This window comes from Arachis stenosperma, chromosome 6 (assembly GCF_014773155.1).
Source record: "Arachis stenosperma cultivar V10309 chromosome 6, arast.V10309.gnm1.PFL2, whole genome shotgun sequence".
NCBI lineage: Eukaryota > Viridiplantae > Streptophyta > Magnoliopsida > Fabales > Fabaceae > Arachis > Arachis stenosperma.
The window spans coordinates 62,002,125-62,025,643 of NC_080382.1; the positions used below are offsets into that span (position 1 = coordinate 62,002,125).

The 23,519-nt window shown below is 38.0% G+C and overlaps 1 non-coding gene across 1 annotated transcript; it reads right to left on the reverse strand.

The window, feature by feature from the left end:
- Nucleotides 1–15,000: 15,000 nt before the first annotated feature.
- On the reverse strand, nt 15,001–15,107 carry LOC130937007 (small nucleolar RNA R71). The gene has a single exon (XR_009068246.1). It is a non-coding gene; the product is annotated as a small nucleolar RNA R71 (small nucleolar RNA).
- Between the last annotated feature and the right edge of the window lie 8,412 nt (nt 15,108–23,519).

A 23,519-nucleotide genomic window follows, 5' to 3' on the forward strand; every position in this document is an offset into this window, starting at 1 on the left:
GTATTAAAAGAACACATTAGCAAGACATACTAGAACTCCCAAATTAGAACATTTCTCAATAGCAAGAAACAAGTGTAGATACAACCTGTTAATTTGCAGCTTGTTTGTTCTTCCTCCTGTTATGCCCCTTTTTAGTCATAATGCACAATGTCTTCAAATGGTGGCTAATTTCCTGCATACTCATCAAAAGTTGCTTGCTTCTCAAGCCTTTAGGTAGCAGGTTAGTATGCAAAGATTGGTTATGGCCTCTTGAACTTACTTTGGTGTGTGAACACCAAACTTAGTCCCTTGCCACTATTTCCCTTGCATCAGATTAACCATATGTGGATTCCTTCTTGTCTTTGCTAAAAGTAGTAAAACTAAAGACTAGAAAACAAACAATGGCTGAATAGTTTATCTAATTGCTCAGAGCTAGCCAATCTTTATGCAGGGAGTTAGAATGTGCTTTTAAATGAGATTTTGGTGGGACACCAAACTTAAAATCTTTCATTCTCACTTAGATTGTTTTGGTGTGCAACACCAAACTTAGCTCCTTGCACTACATATAAAACTACTCACTCTTTTTATGGAAATAGTTAGGAAAGAAAACTACCTCAGGTTGGGTTGCCTCCCAACAAGCGCTCTTTTATTGTCATTAGCTTGACATCTTCTGTTTTTGCTTCAAGGGGGATTTAGGCTCTGAACCTCTGCTTCTTTGTTCCATTGCCCTCCTAGGTATAGCTTTGCTCTATGTCCATTTGCTGTAAACCGATTCTTTGTTGCTTCATCTAGCAATTCAATACTCCCATAAGGAAAGACCTTAGTCACCAAGTATGGACCTGTCCATTTAGACTTAAGCTTGCCAGGGAATATCTTGAGCCGTGAGTTATACAAGAGAACTTGTTGTCCAGGTTTGAACTCTTTCTTCAAAATCTTCCTGTCATGCCATCTTTTGGCTTTTTCCTTGTATATCTTGGCATTTTCATAGGCTTCTAGCCTAAACTCATCTAGCTCATTCAGCTGCAACAATCTTTTCTCTCCTGCTGCTTCAGAATCCAGATTTAGAAGTTTGGTGGCCCAAAAGGCTTTGTGCTCGAGCTCTACAGGGAGATGACAAGATTTACCATATAACAATTGAAATGGGGACTTCCCAATGGGAGTTTTGAAGGCTGTTCGGTATGCCCAGAGTGCATCTTCCAACTTCCGAGCCCAATCCTTTCTTGTGCTACCAACTGTCTTTTCTAGGATCTTCTTCAATTCCCTGTTTGCCAATTCTGCCTGTCCATTAGTTTGAGGATGATATGGTGTGGCTACCTTATGAATAACTCCATATTTGTGAAGAAGTTTCTCCATTTGTCTATTGCAAAAATGACCACCACCATCACTGATGAGACCCTTGGGTACTCCAAATCTAGTAAAAATGTGCTTCTTTAGGAATTGAAGAACAATTTGTGCATCACAGGTAGTTGTGGCTATGGCTTCCACCCATTTTGAAACATATTCCACTGCTACCAAGATATATTTGAATGAATAAGAGGATGGAAAGGGTCCCATGAAATCAATGCCCCATAGATCAAACAATTCCACTCCAAAATGAAGTTCTGTGGCATCTCGTTCCTTTTTGTTAATCCTCCTGCTCTTTGGCATTCATTGCATTGGTGGACAAACTCCCTGGCATCTTTGAAAATGGTTGGCCAATAGAACCCACTTTGTAGTATCTTTGCTGCTGTTCTTTCTGGACCAAAATGTCCACCATATGTAGAGCCATGGCAATGCCATAATATGTCTTGCATTTCACTCTCAGGGACACATCTTCTAATTATTCCATCAGAACACCTTTTGAACAAATAAGGTTCATCCCACAAGAACTTCCTTGATTCATTGATCAGCTTCTTCACTTGTTGCTTAGTGAATTCTTGAGGTATCTTCCTTCCCACTTTGTAGTTAGCTATATCAGCAAACCATGGTGTTTGTTGGATCAGCATAAGATGTTCATCTGGGAAGCTTTCATTCACAGGTAGTGAAGCCGTTTGGATTGTTTCTGGTGGCAGCCTTGACAAATGATCAGCAACTAGATTTTCGGTGCCTTTCCTGTCCCTCACTTCAATGTCAAATTCTTGTAAGAGTAGAATCCACCTGATGAGTCTTGGTTTGGCATCCTGCTTTGACATCAAATACTTGAGAGCAGCATGATCAGTATAAACCACAATTTTAGACCCTATCAGGTATGATCTAAACTTATCAAATGCATAGACTACAGCCGACAATTCCTTCTCTGTTGTAGTGTAATTTTTTTGAGCTTCATTTAATACTTTACTTGCATAATATATGACATGATGCAAGTTTCCCTTCTTCTGTCCAAGTACAGCACCAATGGCAATCTCACTTGCATCACACATGAGTTCAAATGGCAAATTCCAATCCGGAGGTGTGATAATTGGTGCTGTTGTGAGTTTCTGTTTTAAAGTTTCAAAAGCATGCTGGCACTCTTTATTAAAAACAAAAGGTTGATCAATCATCAAAAGGTTGCTCAAAGGTTTGGCTATTTTAGAAAAATCTTTGATAAACCTTCTATAAAATCCTGCATGCCCCAAGAAACTTCTAACAGATTTCACATTAGTTGGTGGAGGGAGTTTTTCTATTATCTCAACCTTTGCCTTATCAACCTCTATCCCTTTTCTTGAAACTTTATGCCCAAGAACAATCCCCTCAGGTACCATGAAATGGCACTTCTCCCAGTTCAAAACCAAATTAATTTCTTGGCATCGTTTCAAGACAAGAGTTAGATGGTTTAAGCAAGCATTAAAACTATCACCAAAAACAGAGAAATCATCCATAAAAACCTCCAAGAATTTTTCAACCATATCTGAGAAAATGGAAAGCATACACCTTTGAAAAGTGGCTGGGGCATTGCACAATCCGAATGGCATTCTTCTATAAGCGAAAACTCCAACTGGGCATGTGAATGAAGTCTTTTCTTGGTCCTTTGGGTCCACCACTATCTGATTATACCCAGAATATCCATCCAAGAAGCAATAATAAGCATGGCCAGCCAACCTTTCAAGCATTTGATCAATGAAAGGAAGTGGGAAGTGATCTTTGCGTGTGGCATCATTCAACCTTCTATAGTCAATACACATCCTCCACCCTGTCACAGTTCTAGTTGGAATGAGTTCATTTTTCTCATTAATAATGACTGTCATCCCTCCTTTCTTTGGTACCACTTGGACTGGGCTTATCCACGAGCTATCGGAAATAGGGTATATGATTCCTGCATTCCATAATTTCATCACTTCCTTCTGGACAACCTCCTTCATTGCAGGGTTAAGTCTTCTTTGAGGTTGAATCACTGCTTTGGAATTGTCTTCCAAAAGAATCTTATGCATGCAGACTGTGGGGCTGATGCCTTTCAGGTCATCAATAGTCCATCCTAAGGCATCCTTGTGAGTTCTGAGAACATCAAGAAGCTCTCCTTCTTCTTTTTTTGTCAAGGACGAGTTGATGATCACTGGGAAGCTTTCTGAAGTGCCAAGAAATGCATATTTGAGATGAGAGGGTAATGGCTTCAGTTCTTGCTTTTGCACCTCTTCTTTCTTGCTTGGTTTCACCTCTTTGCTTGTGAAGGTCTCGGCTACTTGTTCTTCTATTGCACTTTGATCTCCTTCTTGCTCTTGAGAACTTTCTTCCAGCATTTCTTCCACCAAATTCTCTATCATATCCACTTTTACATAATCCTCTTGCTCAGGGCTATTTTGCATTGACTTGAAAACATTTATGATCATTTGTTCATTATGGACCCTGAAGACCATTTCTCCTTTTTCTACATCGATGATGGCTCTTGCTGTGTGTAAGAACGGCCTCCCCAAAATGATTGAGTCACTTCCTTCCTCTTCAGTATCCAAGATCACAAAATCTGCTGGGAAGATGAATTCCCCAATCTTCACCAATAGATTTTCCACAATTCCATTGGGTGTCTTAATGGATCTGTCAGCCATAACTAATGACATCCTGGTGGGTTTGAGCTCTTCTATATCAAGTTTTCTCATCATTGAGAGAGGCATTAAATTGATGCTGGCACCAAGGTCACAGAGAGCTTTGTTGAGAATTGTTTTTCCAATGGTGCATGACACTACAAAGCCACCCGGATCCTTGAGTTTTGGGGGAATGCCCCGCTGAATCACAGCACTGCATTCCTCTGTCAGTAATATGGTTTCCTTCTCAAGCCAACTTCTCTTCTTATTGATAAGGTCCTTCAAGAACTTGGCATATAAAGGCATTTGCTCAAGTGCTTCAGCTAGAGGGATATTGATTTCCAGCTTCTTGAAGGTCTCAAGGAATTTGTGGAAATGTTGATCCTTAACCTCCTTGTTGAATCTCTGAGGATATGGTAGTGGAGGTGTGAGGTTCTTTTCGATCTGCTGCTTTCCTTGAGTCTTTTCCTTTGAGCTATGTAGCTGGTTCTCCTGTTCTTTGAGTCTCTCATTGTTTTTGGTTGGCACCACAACTTGCTCCTCAGCTTGATCTGCTTTTGTTTGCTTCTCTTCCTCTGTTGGTTCCTTGATGATCTCCTTTTGTTTCTTTGGAGTGTCATTGTTGCTCATCAATATTTTCCCACTTCTCAATTGTATTGCCTTGCACTCCTCCTTGGGATTTGGGATTGTGTCACTAGGTAGTGAGCTTGAAGGTCTCTCAACAATCAATTGCTTGGAGATTTGCCCGATCTGTCTCTCTAGGTTCTTTATGGAGGCCTCATGATTTTTGTTTGTCATTTCTTGGAGTTTCATCATTTTTTCTATCATGGTTTCCAAGTTGGTGATTCTTTGGGGTCCAGGTGGTGCTTGTGGTGGGTTATGAGATGTGGTTGGTAGATGATAGGAATTTTGATTAGTGGATTGGTACTGGTTGGGGTTGGGGTAGTTATTTTGAGGTTTCCTGTAGGTGTTTTGGTTGGTTTGATGCTGGTTGAAATTTTGATTGTGTCTTGGGTTGTTTTGGTTTGAGTTCCTCTGCCATGGTTGTTGGTGGTTTTGAGTGTCTCCCCATCTGAGGTTGGGGTGATTCTTCCATGAGGGGTTGTATGTATCACCATAAACTTCATTTGAATTAGAATGCATATACTGAACTTGTTCTTGCTGTGGCTCTTCTTGAACTTCTTCATTTTGTCCCCATGTGGTTGATGGTTGGCTAGTGTTGACTGCTGCAACTTGAAGGTTGTCAATCCTCTTGGTCATTTGCTCAAATTGTTGTTGAATTTGCTGCTGCATTAGTTTGTTTTGAGCCAGGATTGAATCTACTCCTTCTAGCTCCATTACTCCTCTTCTCTGTGATGGTTGGCGACTTCTTTGATGAGCAAAGAAGTATTGATTGTTGGCCACCATATCAATCAGTTCTTGAGCCTCCTCTGCAGTTTTCATGAGTTGCAAGGAACCTCCAGCTGAGTGATCCAAGGATTCCTGAGACTTCAGTGTTAAGCCTTCATAGAAGTTTTGCAGCTTCTCCCATTCATTGAACATATTGGAAGGGCATTTTCTGACTAGAGCTTTGTACCTCTCCCATGCCTCATAGATGGGTTCATTCTCCATTTGTGTGAATGTTTGTACCTCGGCCTTCAACCTTATAACCCTCTGTGGTGGATAGAACTTGGCAAGGAACTTGGTTACCAAGTCATCCCAGTTGTTGATGCTGTCTCTTGGAAATGATTCCAACCATTGTGTAGCCTTGTCCCTGAGAGAGAATGGGAATAGCATTAATTTGTAGCTGTCAGGAGGTACTCCATTGGTTTTGACAGTGTTGCATATCCTCAAGAAGGTGGATAAGTGTTGATGTGGGTCCTCAAGTGATCCTCCACCAAAAGAGCAATTATTCTGAACCAAAGTGATGAGTTGTGGCTTGAGTTCAAAATTATTTGCATTGACATTTGGAGCCAAGATGCTGCTTCCACAATGTCTAGGATTGGCAAAGGTATAGGAAGCCAAAACTCTCCTCTGAGGAGGATTTTCATTGTTGTTGTTTGCTCCTCCTGGTGGATTAGTTGAATGTTCCTCCATCTCATGAAATTCTTCTTCAGATTCCTCTTCTCCAACAATATTTTTTCCTCTTTCAGCTCTCCTTAACCTTCTGAGAGTCCTCTCATCTTGTTCATGAAGGTTTAGTGTGCTTCTTCTTGTACCTGACATACAAGCATGACAAAAGGAATTCACAAACCAGTGATGTTTCAATTTACTGCTAAATTGAAATTTTAGTTAGTTAAAACAATAAATCAAACAGTTAGTGGGTTAATCAAAAATAAAGAAAAAGTGCTTGATCTAGATAACCACCTCACTTAATCATTGTCAATCTAATCAATCCCCGACAACGGCGCCAAAAACTTGATGGGATATTTTAGGTTGAGACAACGATCTCTCCCAAAAATAGCACCAATCTAACCGGCAAGTATACCGGGTCGCATCAAGTAATAAAAACTCACGGGTGTGAGGTCGATCCCACAGGGATTGAAGGACTGAGCAATTTTAGTTTAGTGGTTGAATTAGTCAAGCGAATCAAGATTTGGTCGATTGAGTTGCAGAATTTAAATTGCATTGAAAGTAAAGAGAGCAATGAGTAAATTGCTGAATCTTAAAGAACAAGAAATTAAATGGCAGAAACTTAAAGAGCAAGTAATGTAAATTGCAAAATCTTAAAGTGCTGGAAATGTAAATGACTTGAATTGTAAAGGGAATCGGGAGTTGGATTTGCAGAAATTAAACAAGGAAAAGTAAAATTGCATCGAACAGAAGGATAATTGGGAATTGGGATTGGATCGGAGTTAAAACAGAAAAGTAAATGAATAAGTAAAGCAAGAGCAGAAAATTTAAAATGTGAGAATTGGATCTCAGGACCCAGAGACTAGAAAACTGAGTCTAGATCTCAATGCCTTCCTAGATCCAACAAGAACAATAGCCAGGAAATTGTAAATTGCAAGAGAAATAGAAGAAGAGCAATTAACAGGAAGCTAAATTCAATTAAACAGTAAATCAAAAGAGAGATCTAAGGTGAGATTGAAACAGAATTCCTTCAATTCTCCAACCCAAGATCCAAGACAAGTGTAATTGAAATTGAAAGCTAAGAGGAAGAGAATGGACTTCTCCTTCCCCCGAAACAAGAAACTAAAGATCACTCTGTAACTCAAAAAAACTCAAGGAAAGCTCTCAGCAAAATTCTAAAAAGAGAACTCCCCCGAAACAAATTGAATTCTAGCCTATTTATACACTTTCTTCAATTGATCTTCAAGCCTTGGTTTGGGCCTTTGCTCTTGGTGGAATTGGGTTGAAGGAGGCCTTGGTTGATTGCTCTTGAAGTTTGGAGAGAGACCCAAGTGAATCAATTGAACCGGATGTGAGTTTTGCAAAGTTGGGTTTTTTTAAAGTTAGCCTCAAAGTTAGGGGCTAACTTCATGGCTAACTTTTTTTAGCAGCAAACCCCATTCTCTGCACTTCACGTTTGGGCCAACATTAGGGGGCTAACTTTGTCCCTAACGTTGGCCTTGCTTCATGTTGGAATGGCGCCAACGTTAGCCTCCAAGTTAGGGGCTAACGTTGGCGCTAACGTTGCACACCCCTGGGAAACAATTCAAATGCCAACGTTAGCCTCCAAGTTAGGGGCTAACGTTGGCGCTAACGTGGCTAACCTCTGGGAGCAATTTTAGTTCCCAACGTTAGCCTCCAAGTTAGGGGCTAACGTTGGGGCTAACTTCAATTCCAACTTCATTTGTTCCTGGTTCAATCTCCCTTGATTCATTGTCTCATCTTAGCTTCTAGCCATTCCTTCTCACTTCAATCCTTTTCCAAGCTTTCTTCACCTATCATAAATCAACCAAACACATCAAAGCTATGCTTGAAATCATGAGATGATCATTCTATCCTAATATGCACCAATTATGGCATCAAACCTCATGAATTTGCATTAAATCATATATGGTTGGTTTAATCAAAGGAAGCATGAAAATCTACCTAACTTAGCTTGCTTAAGCCTCAAGAAAGTGCATAATCTAAGTGAAATTAAAAGAAAAAGACTAGTGAAACTAGGCTAAGATGACTTGTCATCAGTAGACAATTGGAGTTGAGGATTTCCTCTCTTGTTATATCGGAAAATTTAATGGAGAAGGTTGAGGATTCTCTTTGATTCAATTTTCTAACTGTAGTACGAATGAGTTAGGTTGATGATTTCCTATCATTATATAACATTCTCTCTCTGATTGGGAAGTTGAGGATTTACTCCTGGAAGGTTGAGGATTCCCTTTGTGTAGAGAGATAATATTCGAGTTAGCTATCGGGTGTGTCAGGTCTTGGTAGTTTAACCGACACGTGAGTTCATAGCCAATAGGACAGGCATGCATCATATGCATATTGTATTTGGTTTGCCTATGTGAATAGTTCTGTTTAACTGCTAATTGCCATACTTGCTGTAATTGCTCTTGATTGTGTTTGAATTTCATTACTTGTGATTGTGACTGTTGCTTTGAAATTATGGTGGTTTGCTTGTATGTTGGACCGGAGGCCATGGTTTGCTTGTATGTTGGACCGCAGGCCGAGATTTGATTATAATTGGGCTGGAGGTCGTGATTGGTAAGTTTGGTTGGCTTGATCCTATGATGCATATTGGAATGTGATAGAAAGATATTGATTTAGAATTCTTATAAATATGACGTAAATGTTAATCTTGGATAAGTAAATGTCGTATTTTTTAAAAAAAAAAGATTTATAAGACGAACGGAGATTATTGTTTTTGAAACTCATTCTTTTATTTATACGTATTCTCTTATGACAATTCTCAAACCCTCTATTGAGAAGTTGCGAGGATGATGTTGTCCCCCCTACAGACTTCTCTTTTCAGGATGGACGATGACGCTTATGAAGTTTTTGCTGAGTTTTCAACTATTCTGTTTTTGTTTGAATATATTAGTTATAGTTTTTCCCTCGCCTTTGTTATTATTTTGTTTCTGTAAAGAGGGATAGAAATTATAATGATATGTATGTTTATAATATTTGTAAGTTACTTGAATGAGAACTCTTGTATGCTTATATAATAGTTATACATCTAGACTAGATATCCAAATCAAATAAGAAAAGAATTCTTTTAGTAAATTTTCAACAAATCAAAAATTAACACCATGGGTAGTTATGGATGAAAGCGAAAAACAAAAATGAGAGTTGAAATAATGATATGGTGATAATTAATTTCGGTTGGAGCAAATAGAAGAAGAATGTAATATAAGGCTGCGTTTGGTTAGTGTATAACAAAGGTCATAGACACTGAGACATAAATAAAGAAGACATAGACACAAAATACATGTATACATATTTTATATTTGGAACATAAATACACTAGACACATAAATTATTGAAAAGTCTATAATATTCTTATCATCTATCTTTATCACCACCATTACCAGACTCTTCATCAATCCCAAAAAATAAATAACAAAAAATTTTAATAATTTCAACAATAAATTCAACTATCAATGGCAGCAAAAACTCTATTTAATAATCAATTCAATAATTTCTCTTAAAGAAGAAAAATTAAAACAAATCTAAAAAAGAGTGGGCAAAGAGAAAAAGTGGAAAAGATGCGGCAGTGGGAAGGCGGCAGTGAAAATGTGACAGGAAAGAAGCGGAAGTGACGGATTCGAAGAAGGAGGAGAAAAATAGCAAATCTATAGATAATGTAAGAAACAGGTCTAAAGGCAACCATGGCAAAAGGTGACAGCAGTGGTGATGGAATAGAAGCGAAGAACAAAAGAGAAAGAGGAAGGAGGGAAGGAAGAGAGGCAACGGTGTTTGGTTGGAGAAAGTGATGAGAAAGATAAAGATGGTGGTTTAAGTGTGAGTTAGAAAAGGAAGATGATCTGATGCAGAGAGAGGTAAAACATTAAAAATAGAAGAAGGATAAAGAAAATCCGTAAAAGGTATAATGGAAAAAAAAAAGAAAATATCTTAAATTATTTAGCATATGAAATATATAAAAAAATTTTTAAGCTCAATAGAAAAGGAGTTGAATAGATACGTAGTGTGTAGGGGTGTCAGTAGGACGGGTAGGGGCGGGTTTTTACCCTACCCGACCCCGCCCTGCCGTCCTATTATTCATCTACTACGCGCCCCGTCACTACCCGCGGGTAGCAAATTGCAGTACCCGAACCCGCCCCTGCGGGTACCTGCCCCACCCCTACCTGTCCCTATAAAAATTAAATATTTTAATTTTTACATATTCATATATAAATTAAGACAAAAACTTAAAATTCATAGATAAATTAAACTACAAACATAAAATTCATACAATGTCATTAGCTCAAATAACTTGAAATTAAAAAAAAAAGTGTTAGATCACTACAAATTTAACACCATAATAAAGAAATTACAATATTAGATATAAAAGAAACTTCAACCCTTATTCTTGATCACTTTCAACATCTTCATCATCATTAAAAGTTTGCAAATCAATATTTAAACCTAAAAATAAAAAAGATAACAATTAACAAATTAATTGGTACTAATTACTATGTAAAAAATTAACATAAATGAAGATTAAACAATATATCACCTTTACTTCCTAAAGGTGCCCACAACCAACTTTGGCCACACATCAAAGCTTCAATTATGTCTTGTTTGAGTTTTGCACGATAAGGAGAAATTACACGGCCACTTGTACTAAAAGCAGATTCAGAGGCAACAGTGGACACCAGAATAGCATATATATCCTTAGCTATATTTGCAAGAACTTTAAATTTCATCTGATTGTTCTTCCACCATTTCAAAACATTAAAGTTATGATCATTAGGAGGATGAATTTCCTCCTCAAGATAATGATCAAACTCAACATTCACATATGAACTCCTTGTCATTTTTCTTCTTTTAAGAAACACCATATAATCATCACCCCCAAATAGACTTGTATTTCCACTTTCATTAACTTCTTTTGTACCAACACCAACACTGACATATGACACATCAGAACTCATTTTTTGAGTGTATTCATTAACCAACTTATTACACAACTGATGGATTCTATCAACTTGCTTGGAGTATTCTGTTGGATCTAGATACATTTTTTTCAAATTGGAACTCAATCCCCACTATCTTGTACCTAGGGTCTAAAACAGCAGCAACACCCATAATACCATGAATTTCATCCCAATACTTTTCAAATTTCTTCTTCATGTTAGATGCCATATTAGCAATTAACAGATTAGTAGAAATTTTCCATTCATCCAATGAAACTTTTATTTTACAAACCAGAGTAAAATAAAGATTAGCAGTCGAAAATTTAGACCCAGAAAACAGTTGAGTAACATCATAAAACAACTTCAATCTATCACATATTTCCTTCGCAAGTTCCCACTCCTCATTACTTAGCACAATTTTATATTGGGATTCCTTCTGCCTTAACCTAGTAAAGACAACTTTATACAACAAAGTAGTTTCTAACATCAAATAAGTTGAGTTCCATCTAGTTGGGCAATCAAGAACTAATTTTCTAATAAATGAGATTCCTATTTTAGCACACCAACTCACAAAAGTTTCATTCCTTTTCTATATTGCAGTCCAATACAATACACTACTATGAATCTTTTCTATACTTTTCTTAATAATACTTAAGTCATCCTTCACAATCAAATTCAAGATATGAGCACAACAACGCATATGTAAGAAGTTTTCAAAAGGATTGAAGCTAAAGTTTAGGAGGAAAAAACAAACCTTTTTGGTTTAGTTTGATTAAACAGAAAAAAATAAAGGGTGAAGCTTCAATAAATGAATAAATAAATAAAACAATAGTGGAATTATTATATCATCATTCAACAGGATGAAGCCATCAATCTCAAACTCAGAGTAACGAATTCAACAAAAAAAAGGCTTAGAGTAAGAAAAAACCGTGTCTCCTATAACAATATATCTACTGGTGAATTGTGATCAACCCACACCGTCACATCATAGCTCAATTTCAAAATTTAATTTGTTATTTAAAAAAGAGGAAAATGATTTTTTTAATTGAGCCAACAAACACTGATTGTTTCCTGAATCAAGCTATTTCAACCCACTAAACTTAGTAACAAACTCAGAAAACTCCCCAGAGAATCTGTTATTACCCAAATCAAGAAACTGAAGAATCTTACAAGAAGAAGAGTTACACAATACAGGAATATACCCAATCAAAAGATTCCATGGACTGAATTTTAAATGTTCTTTTGAGCATCAAAATTAATTTTAGTTTTATTTTAACTATTTTAACATAAAACATAAATCATAAAAATTAAATTAAAAAAAAAACTAAAGATGCACATCAGCGATAAGTATTGAGCGATAAGTGCTTAGTGCTTACCAGTCACCAAAGAGATGACGACGGAGGAAGGAGGGACGACAAGGTGAGTAAAGACAAAAGACCGCAGATCGGTGAGGACAGTGACGGTGAGGACGGTAACGGTAAAAAGTGGGAGTGACGTTGATGAATCCATATTTGATGATGATTTTTGGTTGGAATTGAATGGATTTCATCGTATAAACTTGCACTTATTCCCTTGAATAGCATGCTTTTGAAATTTCCTCCTAAATTGTGCTTGATTATAAAAATATGCTCTTTTGTGCCTAAATTAATTTATTTTATTCCATTTGCCTTCCATCCGATGCTTTGATGTTGTTTGTGAGTGATTTCAGGTATGTAAAGTAGGAATGGCTTGGAGAAAATGGAAGAAGAGCATGCAAAGTGGAGGAAACATGAAGAATCAAAGGAGAGGAGCTCAGAGACGTGTGCGTACGCATAGGCCTGCGTGCGTATACACAACCACCCAATCAAAGCGCGTGTATCACGTCGAGCACGTCGCGCGGTCATTTAGAGTATCGCCTAGTGTGTGCGCACAGTTGCTTGTGCGTACGCACAGGAAGAGATTTTCGCAAAGTGTGCGGACGCACAAGTCTATGCGTACGCATAGGTGTCTGCATATGCCTTCATTAAAATGGCACGTGACTCACAATTTTGAGGCTTTGGAGGCCCATTTCTGAAGCTATTTAGCTCATATTGAAAGGGAAATGAAGACCAAAACATAGCATATCATTAGGATAGTTTTAGGAGTAGTAGTAGGAAGCTTTTAGTTAGTTTTTTCTCTAAGTTTTTCATAATCTCTATTAGAGTTTATATTAGGGTTTTACATTCAAGTGCCATTTCCATTTTTATCTTGGATTTCGCTAGCTTCTATTGTAAGTATCTCTTTGTTATTACTCTTTATAGTTACATTGTTCTTACTTTTTCTTATAATTCAAGTTATAGTTCAATTTTACTTCTCTTTTGCAATTTCAATTTCTTGTTGATGAATTTGATGTTTGATGTTTGTTTCATGCTTTCTTGTGTTATTCTTGTTGATTGAGATCATTTGTTGCTTTTAGTTTCAAGCCTTTTCTCATTTTTCCCATGTTTAATGTTTTTGCCCACCAAGTGTTTAACAAAATGTCAACCATGGTTTTAGGCTAAATTTTTGGTTCTTGGCTTGGGGAAAGTGAGCAATTGGGTTCCTAGAGTTGGAATGTCCAACATTTAGTGTCAATTCTTGGATTGTTAATTGTTCTTGTTCCCATTAACGCTAATTTGTTACTAAGGCAATTAGCAAGCAATTTAGGATTTGTGGGTTAAGAACACTTATGCTCATTTAACTTACCTTCCGATGTGAGGGTTGATCAAGTGAGACTAATCCATTATAATTATCATAGTTGTGGTTCCAACAAGGAAAGGACCCTTAGCTCACTCCAAGCCAAGACTTTTTTTATGTTTTCAATTCTTTATACACATTTATGTTAATCTCTTTTATACTTTACTTGTTTATATTGCATAGTCGGTTCTTTAATTTCTTCATTAGTTCAATCATTACAATTTTGCATGTTCTTTTATTGCTTTATGTGTTAATCTCTTTATTGAAAATCCCTTGATCACTACAACTGGAATTGTACACTCATTGATCTCAAGTGTCCTTGGGAGACGACCCGGGAGTCAAATACCCTCAATTTTGAATTGGTTTTGAATTGTGACACATCCTTTAGATTAAATAATTTAATTTGGGAATCAATTGTTGGTTTGGACTATGCTACCAATGAATCGATTCTTGTTTTGATTGATTCTAAACCAGCAATAATTCTCTTATCATATTTTGGCGCCATTGCCGGGGAGATCACTTTAAGTGCAATGAGTGCTATAATTTTGGTTGTTGTAAATATGTGAATAGTGTGAATACTTGATTTTGGTTTGCTACTTGGCACTAATTGTAGATACTATTTCTCTCCCTAGTAGTCTTAGTAGTTGTTGATTTTTAAGTTAGTTCTTGTTTACTTGCCTCTTTTTGTTTTGCTTTTCATAATTGCATGCTTTCATTGCCTCCTCAGTTGAATGACACGGTCACTTCCAAAACTGAGCTTGGCCACTTTTGATTCGAAAATTGAAAGAACTTTAACTCGTATAAGGCAAGCTCGATGCTGGCTAGCTTTTGTGAATAGTGAATCGGGCTCTCTTGAGGAGCACACCAATTCACTATCACCATAAACCCATGACCATCATTCCTCAATCAACGAGGAGACTTTATATTCATCTGTGGAGAGTACTGAAGTCTCTTTGAGTGACTCAGGTGACACCATCATGGTGGACCCACCTCGTAGAATCACCTTGAAAGAGGCCGGAGCTCCTAATCTTAACTTGCAACCACTTCAAATCTTGTATCCGGCTTTGGATTTGAATTTTGAGATCACGTCTGGCATGGTAAACTTGCTCTCTAAATACAATGGACTGCACGGGGAAGATTCTTTGAAGCATCTAAAGGATTTTCAAGTTGCATGTGCCACTGCGAGAAGACATGGGGCAGATGAAGCAGTAGTGTTGGTCTTCGCTTTCCCTTTCTCTTTGGAAGGAAAAGCAAAGGAGTGGTTTTATACTCAACTGGGAGAAGTGTGATCCAATTGGGACTTATTGCATAAGGAATTTTTGGAAAAGTTCTACCCTCCTCAGAAAATAGACAAGCTGTGAAGAGACATCTCTTGCATTGTACAACGAGATGGGGAGACTTTATATGAGTAATGGGAGAGATTCAAGAAGTTACTGGAGGCTTGCCCTCACCACCGTATTGACGAGTTGGTACTTATCAGCTATTTTTGTCAAGGGATGCACCACCAAGACAAGCTTCTCCTAGATGCCGCAAGCGGAGGATCCCTCACCAAAAATAAGACCGCTGCGGAAGCATGGGAAGTTATCTCAGACTTAGGGGACTCAACTCAACACTCAAGGGAAAAAAGTCCATAACCAAAAGCTATGAGTGAAGTTTCTCCTTCCGAGATGCTATTTTGACTAAGACCCTCGGTGAGATGACAATTTTGTTGAGACAAATCACCCAAGGGCAACAAATCCCTCAAGCTTTGATAACCGCTCCACTTCAACCTTCAAGGATCAAAGGACCACCAAGAATATGTGGTGTTTGTGCTTGTAATACCCATTACACTGATGAGTGCCCTCAACTTCAAGAGGATACTACATTGGCGATAGCCAACCCTTACCCACAAAGGCCCAATTACAATCAAGGATCCCACCAACATAGAGGAAATCAGAGCCAAGGATGGAGGGATAACTCAAACCAAAGGTGGAACCAAGCTCCTCAAGCTCAGCCCAACCAAAATGTGCAAGCCTACTACTATCAACATCCCCAAGGTCAATGATAAACCACTATTTTATGGTTTATATTGTGTTTAATTGAGTGGTTTTATCAAGCTTTTCACCCACTTATTCATAGGATCTACATGATTTTACAACTCCTTCCTAGTTTAGTTCTATGATTGAAAACATGCTTCTTTGGTCTTAATTTAGCTAATCTTAATCCTCTCCTATTACCATTTGATGCCTTGATCTGTGTGTTAAGTGTTTCAGGCTTCATAGGGCAGAAATGGCTCAGAGAATAAAGAGGAAGCGTGCAAAAATGGAAGGAACACAAGGAATTGAGGAAATAACCAGCGAGAAGTCACGCGGTCGCATGGCTCACGCGACCGCGCGAAATGGAAGAAATCAGAGTGACGCGATCGCATGCCTGACGCGACTGCGCGGATTGGAAGCTGCACGAATGACACGAATGCGTGGACAACGCACACGCGTGATACGAAAAATGCTGAGTGACGCGATCGCGTGGACGACGCGGACGCGTGACGTAAGCGATCTGCAGAATTACAAAAGTCGCTGGCAGAGATTCTGTGCCGCATTTCAACCCAGTTTTAGGCCTAGATACGTAGATTAAAGTCAGGAAACATGCAAAGACTCAGGAGGCATTCATCAGCTCATAATTCATAATTTTAGATGTAGTTTTTAGAGAGAGAGGTTCTCTCCTCTCTCTTAGGATTAGGATTAGGATTAGGATTTTTAGAAATTAGGATTTCATCTTCTTCAATCACAGGTTCAATGTTCCTTTTTATTTATTTTCTCAATTTAGTTTATGGATTTCTATGTTCAACTTAACTTCTTTATTTGGCTATAACTGCCCATGTTACATTTGATATCTTTATTAATTCATGATTTTGAGGTATTTCAGATTTATGATTGCTGTCTTTTATTTACATAAATAATTTAGATTTTTCCCTTTTGGCCTTGGTTGAGTCATTGGAGACACTTGAATTATTAAACTCATTGTTGATTGAAAATTGGAATTTTTCAAGAATTAATTCGAGTTCCAATAACTCTAGCCTTTCCTAAGGAAAGACTAGGACCTGAGGAATCAAAAATAATTCATCACTTAACTTACCTTTATAGTTAGAGGTTAACAAAGTGGGAGAAAAAGCCAATTCTCTTCACAATTGATAAGGATAACTGGGATAGGACTTCCAGTTCTCATACCTTGCCAAGAGATTTTATAATTATTAATTTGTTTTCCTTTATATCTGTGCCCATTGCCCAAACTCCAAAACCCCTAATTTACAAAACTCATAACCAATAATAAGAACACCTCCTTGCAATTCCTTGAGAAGACGACCCGAGGTTTAAATACTTCGGTTATCAATTTATTCAGGGGTCTGTTACTTGTGACAACCAAAACATTTGTAAGAAAGGTTGATTGCTTGGTTTAGTAACTATACTTACAACGAGAGTTTACTATAACTTCTAAACCATCAATCTTCAGTTCTTCAAAATGGCGCCGTTGCCGGGGAATTGCAAACGTGTGCCTTATTATTGGTTATTGTAAATATTTTTCAAAAAAAAATTTCAGATTTAAAATTTTTCAAAAAACAAAATATATCTTTTTCAAAATATTTTCTTTTTGTTAGTTTTTGTTTTTATTTTCTCTCACTACTATGAACTCTCACCCCTTTGGCTATGAGTCTGGTTACAACTATGTTGCAGGAAGAGAAAGCTATAACAGGAATATGCATCAAGGTCAAAGCAATCAAAGATGGACGGAGCCAAGAGGATCTGATCAACCCTTTAGGCAATAACACCTTCCAAGATATCATGGACGAAGACCATTCTACAATGCATACCAAAATGATAAATATCCTCAACATGACTTTGGACCACCATCACAAGCCCCTTTCCGCCATTCACCTCCATATGACCCTAACCCAAATCCACCATACCAACCACCCTATGAACCGTATGAACCATATATAGAACCACCCCAATTCCACCCCAATTACTCCCAAGAACCACCACCTCAATATACACCATCTCCATATCCATCAATCCAAGAGCACTATGATCCTACTTATGATAGCCGAGTGCAACAAGAATCAACGGATTGTTTCAAGGAAATAGTGGATCAATTTCACGCAACCCTTCATCAATTGAATCAAGCAATAAATCAATTAGCTTCCCGACGTTCGGACTCTCAAGGAACCCCATGGCTTCATGTGGACAATCTAATGAAGAACGTAGTATGAAGGAGACATTAGAAACTCCGGTGGACAGTAAGGAGCATGAATTTGTACTGGAACAAGTGGAGGAAGCCAAAATTATTGAAGAGGAAGAGGAGGCAGTGATTAAAGACTTAGGAGATGCTGAACCTCCATGGGAAAGTCAAGTTATAGAGCCTCCTTCAAAGATGTTCGAAACTGATGTTGAGGAGGGTGTACAATCTCCAAGGCATCTCATGGTTGAAGACTTTGAAGGGGATGATCAAGAGATGGATTCAATTATTAATGAATTCTTATCTACATTTGAATCCTCTCCCATTGGACTTGATATGGAGTTTAAAGAAGAAGAAGCACAACCTCCCATGCCCTTGGTAAACAATAAAGAAGAGATTGAATTGGAAGAAAGCCACCAAGAGAAAGAGGTTGAAATTGAAGAAGCTTACAAAGAGGTGGAAGTTGTCAGAGAAGAGCACAAGGGAGTGGAGCTTGCAAGTTCATTAGAAACCCCTCCCCCTACGTTGCCATCATCCTTCACAACATTCAAGTGGGTAAAATTAATATCCCTTAGCTTTCTAATTCCACTTGAATACGGGCTACTCGAGACGGATGGTCAACTTAGAGCTCTTTTTGGCATTAAGAGTAAGAGAAAGATGGTCAGTGGTAAGAATTGTCCTGCAAAGTTCATTATGGTTGGAAGCTCAAAGTTTAAATGCAAAGGTTGGTGTAGAGCTCAATTGAATGGGTCTAGGAAGTTGTTTGGACGCTTCAGTGAGAATTCTAAAGCTGAGCCACCCGGCTGGAACAATGATGATCAACTTGAAGACGGGTGTAGAAACATGATTTGGGATCCGGGAATATATGAGGATCAAGCATTGGTGGAAGTTTTAGGATGAGTTCAAGCACAAGCCGCCATGACAAGGAGCTCGCCAAATGTCCAACTTAAGGACTTTAACAAAAAGTGCTAGGTGGGAGACAACCCACCATGGTATGATCGTTCCCTTTTCAGTTTTAATTCTAGTCTGTTTTGTTTGTTTTTGAGTTTTGATTGAACCTGGAATCATGCATACTTGCATAGCATTCATATTAAGCATTGCATTCTGCATACTGCATTAAAAAAAAAAATTTTGCACGCGACGCGATAGCGTTGCTGACGTGTCCGCGTCGCAGGTGCTTTAGGGAGAAACGAAAAGTGAACAGAGAGTCACGCGAGAGCGTGGCTGGAGGCGTGCCTTTGGCAACAAATCATCCCACGCGATCGCGTCACTGACGCGTCCGCGTCATGTGGGAAAAATGCCTGCCACGCGTCCGCGTCACCCACGCAACGCGTGCCCTGTAAATCGACGTAAAAAGGGTTTATGGCCGAAAGTTGAGCTGGATCGTGGCTGGACTCGTGCTAGAAGCACAAGCCTTACCATGCGGACGCATGGCTGATGCGTTCGCGTCAGATCCCTATAATGGCCACTGACGCGATCGCGTCGACCACGCGACCGCGTCACCCTAGAATTTGGCAATAATGAATTTTGAACAGAGAGTTGTGCGAACGCGAGGCTGCCCTCGCGCCAGTAGCACAAAATGCGTCACGCGTCCGCGTGACCGACGCGACCGCGTCGATTAATTAAGCGCAAGTCGCGCGACAGCGTCCCTTACGCGTCCGCGTCGCTTGCGCCGCACAACTTATCCAGAGCAGCCAAATATCTTATCTTTTGTTCCCTTCTTATTTCTTTTCTTCTTTCTTCTTCCTTTTCTTACTTTCTTCTCCTCATCCCTATTCACTTCCATTTAATTTATTTGCATAGTTTCATTCATTGCATTATCTTCATTGGTGTTAGAAATTTATTTATTTCACTTGTGGATTATTCAAAGAATTATTTTACAATTATATAATTTTTTAAAAAGGTTGCTTGCATGTTCAACTGAATACTTTCAATAACTTATTTACCATGCATGCCATGTGTTTGTGAAAAAGCCCGTATGGCATCATGCACTTTTCTACATTATTCTATTCTACTATTCAATGCTTGCTTTTCACAAATTCCCTTTACTATTTTATTAATTAAATATAAACATCAATACAAACATTATTGTTAGTTTCTCACGACTAATAATACATTAAGGCTTTTAATGCTTGATTTACGCCACTCATGCCTTTGCTAGCATGCCAATAAACATCTTGCATTTAATTGCCTCAATTTATCATGCCCTGTTTCTATTGATGTCCTAATTTCATGGAATCGCAACCATGTGTTAACGACATTCTTCCTTATTTTGGCATGATTATTACTCGTACTGCTCTCTCCCTTGCTCTATCCCTTTGGCTTCATGTCCCTTTCCTTTCTCCCTTTTTCAGGATGGCTACCAAAAAAGGGTAAAGTGAAAGCCTTTAACAAGCCACCGGCGAAGAGCGGAACGACAAGAGCACCAGCTGAGGAACCACAACACCCGCCCACCTGCACAGCTTTGCATGCACCGAGGACGGTGCAATCCTTGAGTGTGGGGAGGTCGATACCGATCTCCACGGGTTAGTTAGTCCCTTCTCAACACCAATTTTTGTTTTTCATTGTTGCATTTGCATGTTTGATTGCATGTCTGTTTTATTTTGTGCATATATTACCATACTTGGTTGAAGTAATATTTTCTTTTTCAAGAAAACTTTTTATAGTATTTCACTAATTTGAACAAAACTTTTTGAAAAATTTGTATGAAGAAATATTATTTTAGAACATAGTTTAGAGCTCAAACACACAAAACCAGTGAGATTTTGAGCCTATTTGATTGGTTGCATTTTATCAACCAATATATTTTTTTTGTGTGTTATTCTCTATAAAATTGTAATCTCTATCTTGCTTAATTCTATATTTTCACTGTTTGATGTATGCATGCACTTATATGATTGAGGCCTTATTTCACTGAGCTTACATACCCATACGGCCTTGCCCTTCCATTATCCTTTGCAAACCAATTTGAGCCTATTTTACCCATTTGTTCTTTACTTTAGCTCATTACTAACTCTAAGCAGAAAACAATAATGTCCTTAATTTGAATCCTTGATTAGCTTAAATGGTGGACGAAATTGTGATCATCAACAATGGCTCCAATGACTTGGTAGCTCCCACATGTGAATTACACTTAGTCACAACTCCGCACAACTAACCAGCAAGTGTACTGGGTCGTCCAAGTAATAAACCTTACGTGAGTAAGGGTCGATCCCACAGAGATTGTTGGTATGAAGCAAGCTATGGTCACCTTGTAAATCTCAGTCAGGTGGATTCAAATTGATAATGGTTTTCGGAAAATATAAAGAGATACTAAATTAAATAATAAAGGATAGAAAAGTGTCTGGAATTAAATATAAAGATATACTAAATTAAATATAAAGAGATACTAAATTCATTAGTAGGAATTTCAGATAAGTGTCTGGAGATGCTTGTCCCTGTTGGATCTCTGTTTTTCTACTGTCTTCTTTCAATCTTTGTCACTCCTTTCTATGGCAAGCTGTATGTAGGGCATCACCGTTGTCAATGGCTACTGATGGTGTTTTTACAGAAAACGAATTTCCAACACACAAATCTAACCGGCAAGTATACCGAGTCGCATCAAGTAGTAATAACTCACAAGAGTGAGGTCGATCCCACAGGGATTGATGGATCAAGCAACTTTAGTGGGTTATTACTACTTGATGCGACCCGGTACACTTGCCGGTTAGATTTGTGTATTGGAAATTTGTTTTCCGTAAAAACACCATCAAGTTTTTTGGCGCCATTGCCGGGGATTGATTAGATCAACGATGATTAAGTGGGTGAGAAGTTTAGATCAAGCATTTTTTTTTGTTTTTGTTCTCTGTTCTAAGTTAAAACCAAGGTGTTTGTGTTTTTGCCTCACTAAGAAATTCTTTCTCTGTGACATGAATTTTAATTTTCATTGATGTTGCATTTTACAAAATACAAATGGAGTTCAACTCATCTTATGGTCAAACAAAATTTTATGGGATATCACCCACCATCACCAATCTCTAATGGTGGCTGGGAATATCACCAAGAAAATACAAATTCTAAGCACTCCAATCCACGGAGATCTGCTTCAGAAACACAAGATGAGCAAGAAAACCATATGGGATATTTTCCTCCACCACAAAATGATGCTAGTCATGATTCTAATGGTGGCTAGGAAGGGAATTCTAATGCTCCATATGATATTCATCCAAAGATATCATCACTTGACCATGCTTCAACAGAAAGCCCTTGTCAAAACTCACCACCCACACAAACTTCTATGAACCAAAGCCTCTCAAAGCTTGAGACGATGTTTGAAAAATATGAGAGGGAGGCACATATATCCTGGAATGAGCAAGAGAATTCATTCAAAAACATAGAAGTGATGGTAAACCAAATGTTAAGTGCAAGGGAGAAAGTGGAAGAGCAAGATGAGGAGGCTACTATATCAAGTGAACTTTCAATGAAGAATGAAGTGGTTGAAAATGAAACTGCACTTGAGATGACAAGGGAACATGAAGACTCACAACTCTCACAAACTTTCCTGACCCAACAACTCTCAACAATTGAATCTGTGATTGAAAAATATGAAGATGAGATGAAGAAATGTTAGGAAGATCAACAAACCTCCTCAATGAAAAAGCTATTAAGTCAAATGTTGGGTGCAAAGAAAGGAGTGGAGGAGCAAGAAAGTGAGGAAGTCATTCCAGAAAATTTACACTCAAGTGAGGAAGAGTTCATGGAATCACCAATTCAAAAGGCGCTGGATGAATACAAAACTCCAATAATCACACAGCAACCAAGTTTTGAATCCAAATGAGTGAAGGCAACTAGCAAGAGCACCAATACTGTCCCTGATCCAGCAAGCAAGATCAATCAAGCTATTTGCAAAAGGAAGCTTGCTGAGAAGAGGCCAAGACAAGGGACACTAGCTGAATCTTCTTCCCCTTTGAGGTCATTTCTCTTAACAAACTGGAAGAAGAGGAAGAAAGTGAAGAACAGGTAGACAGTAGGTACATTTCTTCTCCATGCTTTGTTTAAATTTCAATAAATTGGCATATGATTACATTCTAAGTTTGGTGTTGCCTTGCAACAAATTAGTTTCAATATTTTTGGATGATTGCATCAAATCAAAAATGAAAGTAACACACCAAGATTCTAAGTTTGGTGTGCCACTTATTTTCTATGCAAATCATTCAAGCAACACTACTTGTCTGCATAATCATAATGCCTCTGCAGTTTTATTTTTCTCTTTTAATTTGACACTTTCTCATTCTACTTGCTTTAGTCATTTTTCTGTTTTTAAATGCTTTCATTTAGTTTGCTTATTAACTGTTTTTGTTAATACATCACCAAGACATTCTTATTCATGACAGACTCTTCATTTGGTGATTGTATTTAACAAACAACAGTTTCTTTTGTTTAGTTTTAGTTCAAATAAATTGATATATGGTTGCATTCTAAGTTTGGTGTTGCTATGCAACAAAATTTGGTTCCAATGCTTACTAGATACTTGCATTAATTTCAAGTGAAAGTGTCACACTAAGTTTGGTGTGCCATTTATCTTTTATGCAATGTATTGTGCTCACCTTCTTATGTTTGCAATCAAAACATCTTTGTCTCTAGTGCCTTGATTGTTATCTTTCATTTTGCTTGCTTAAAA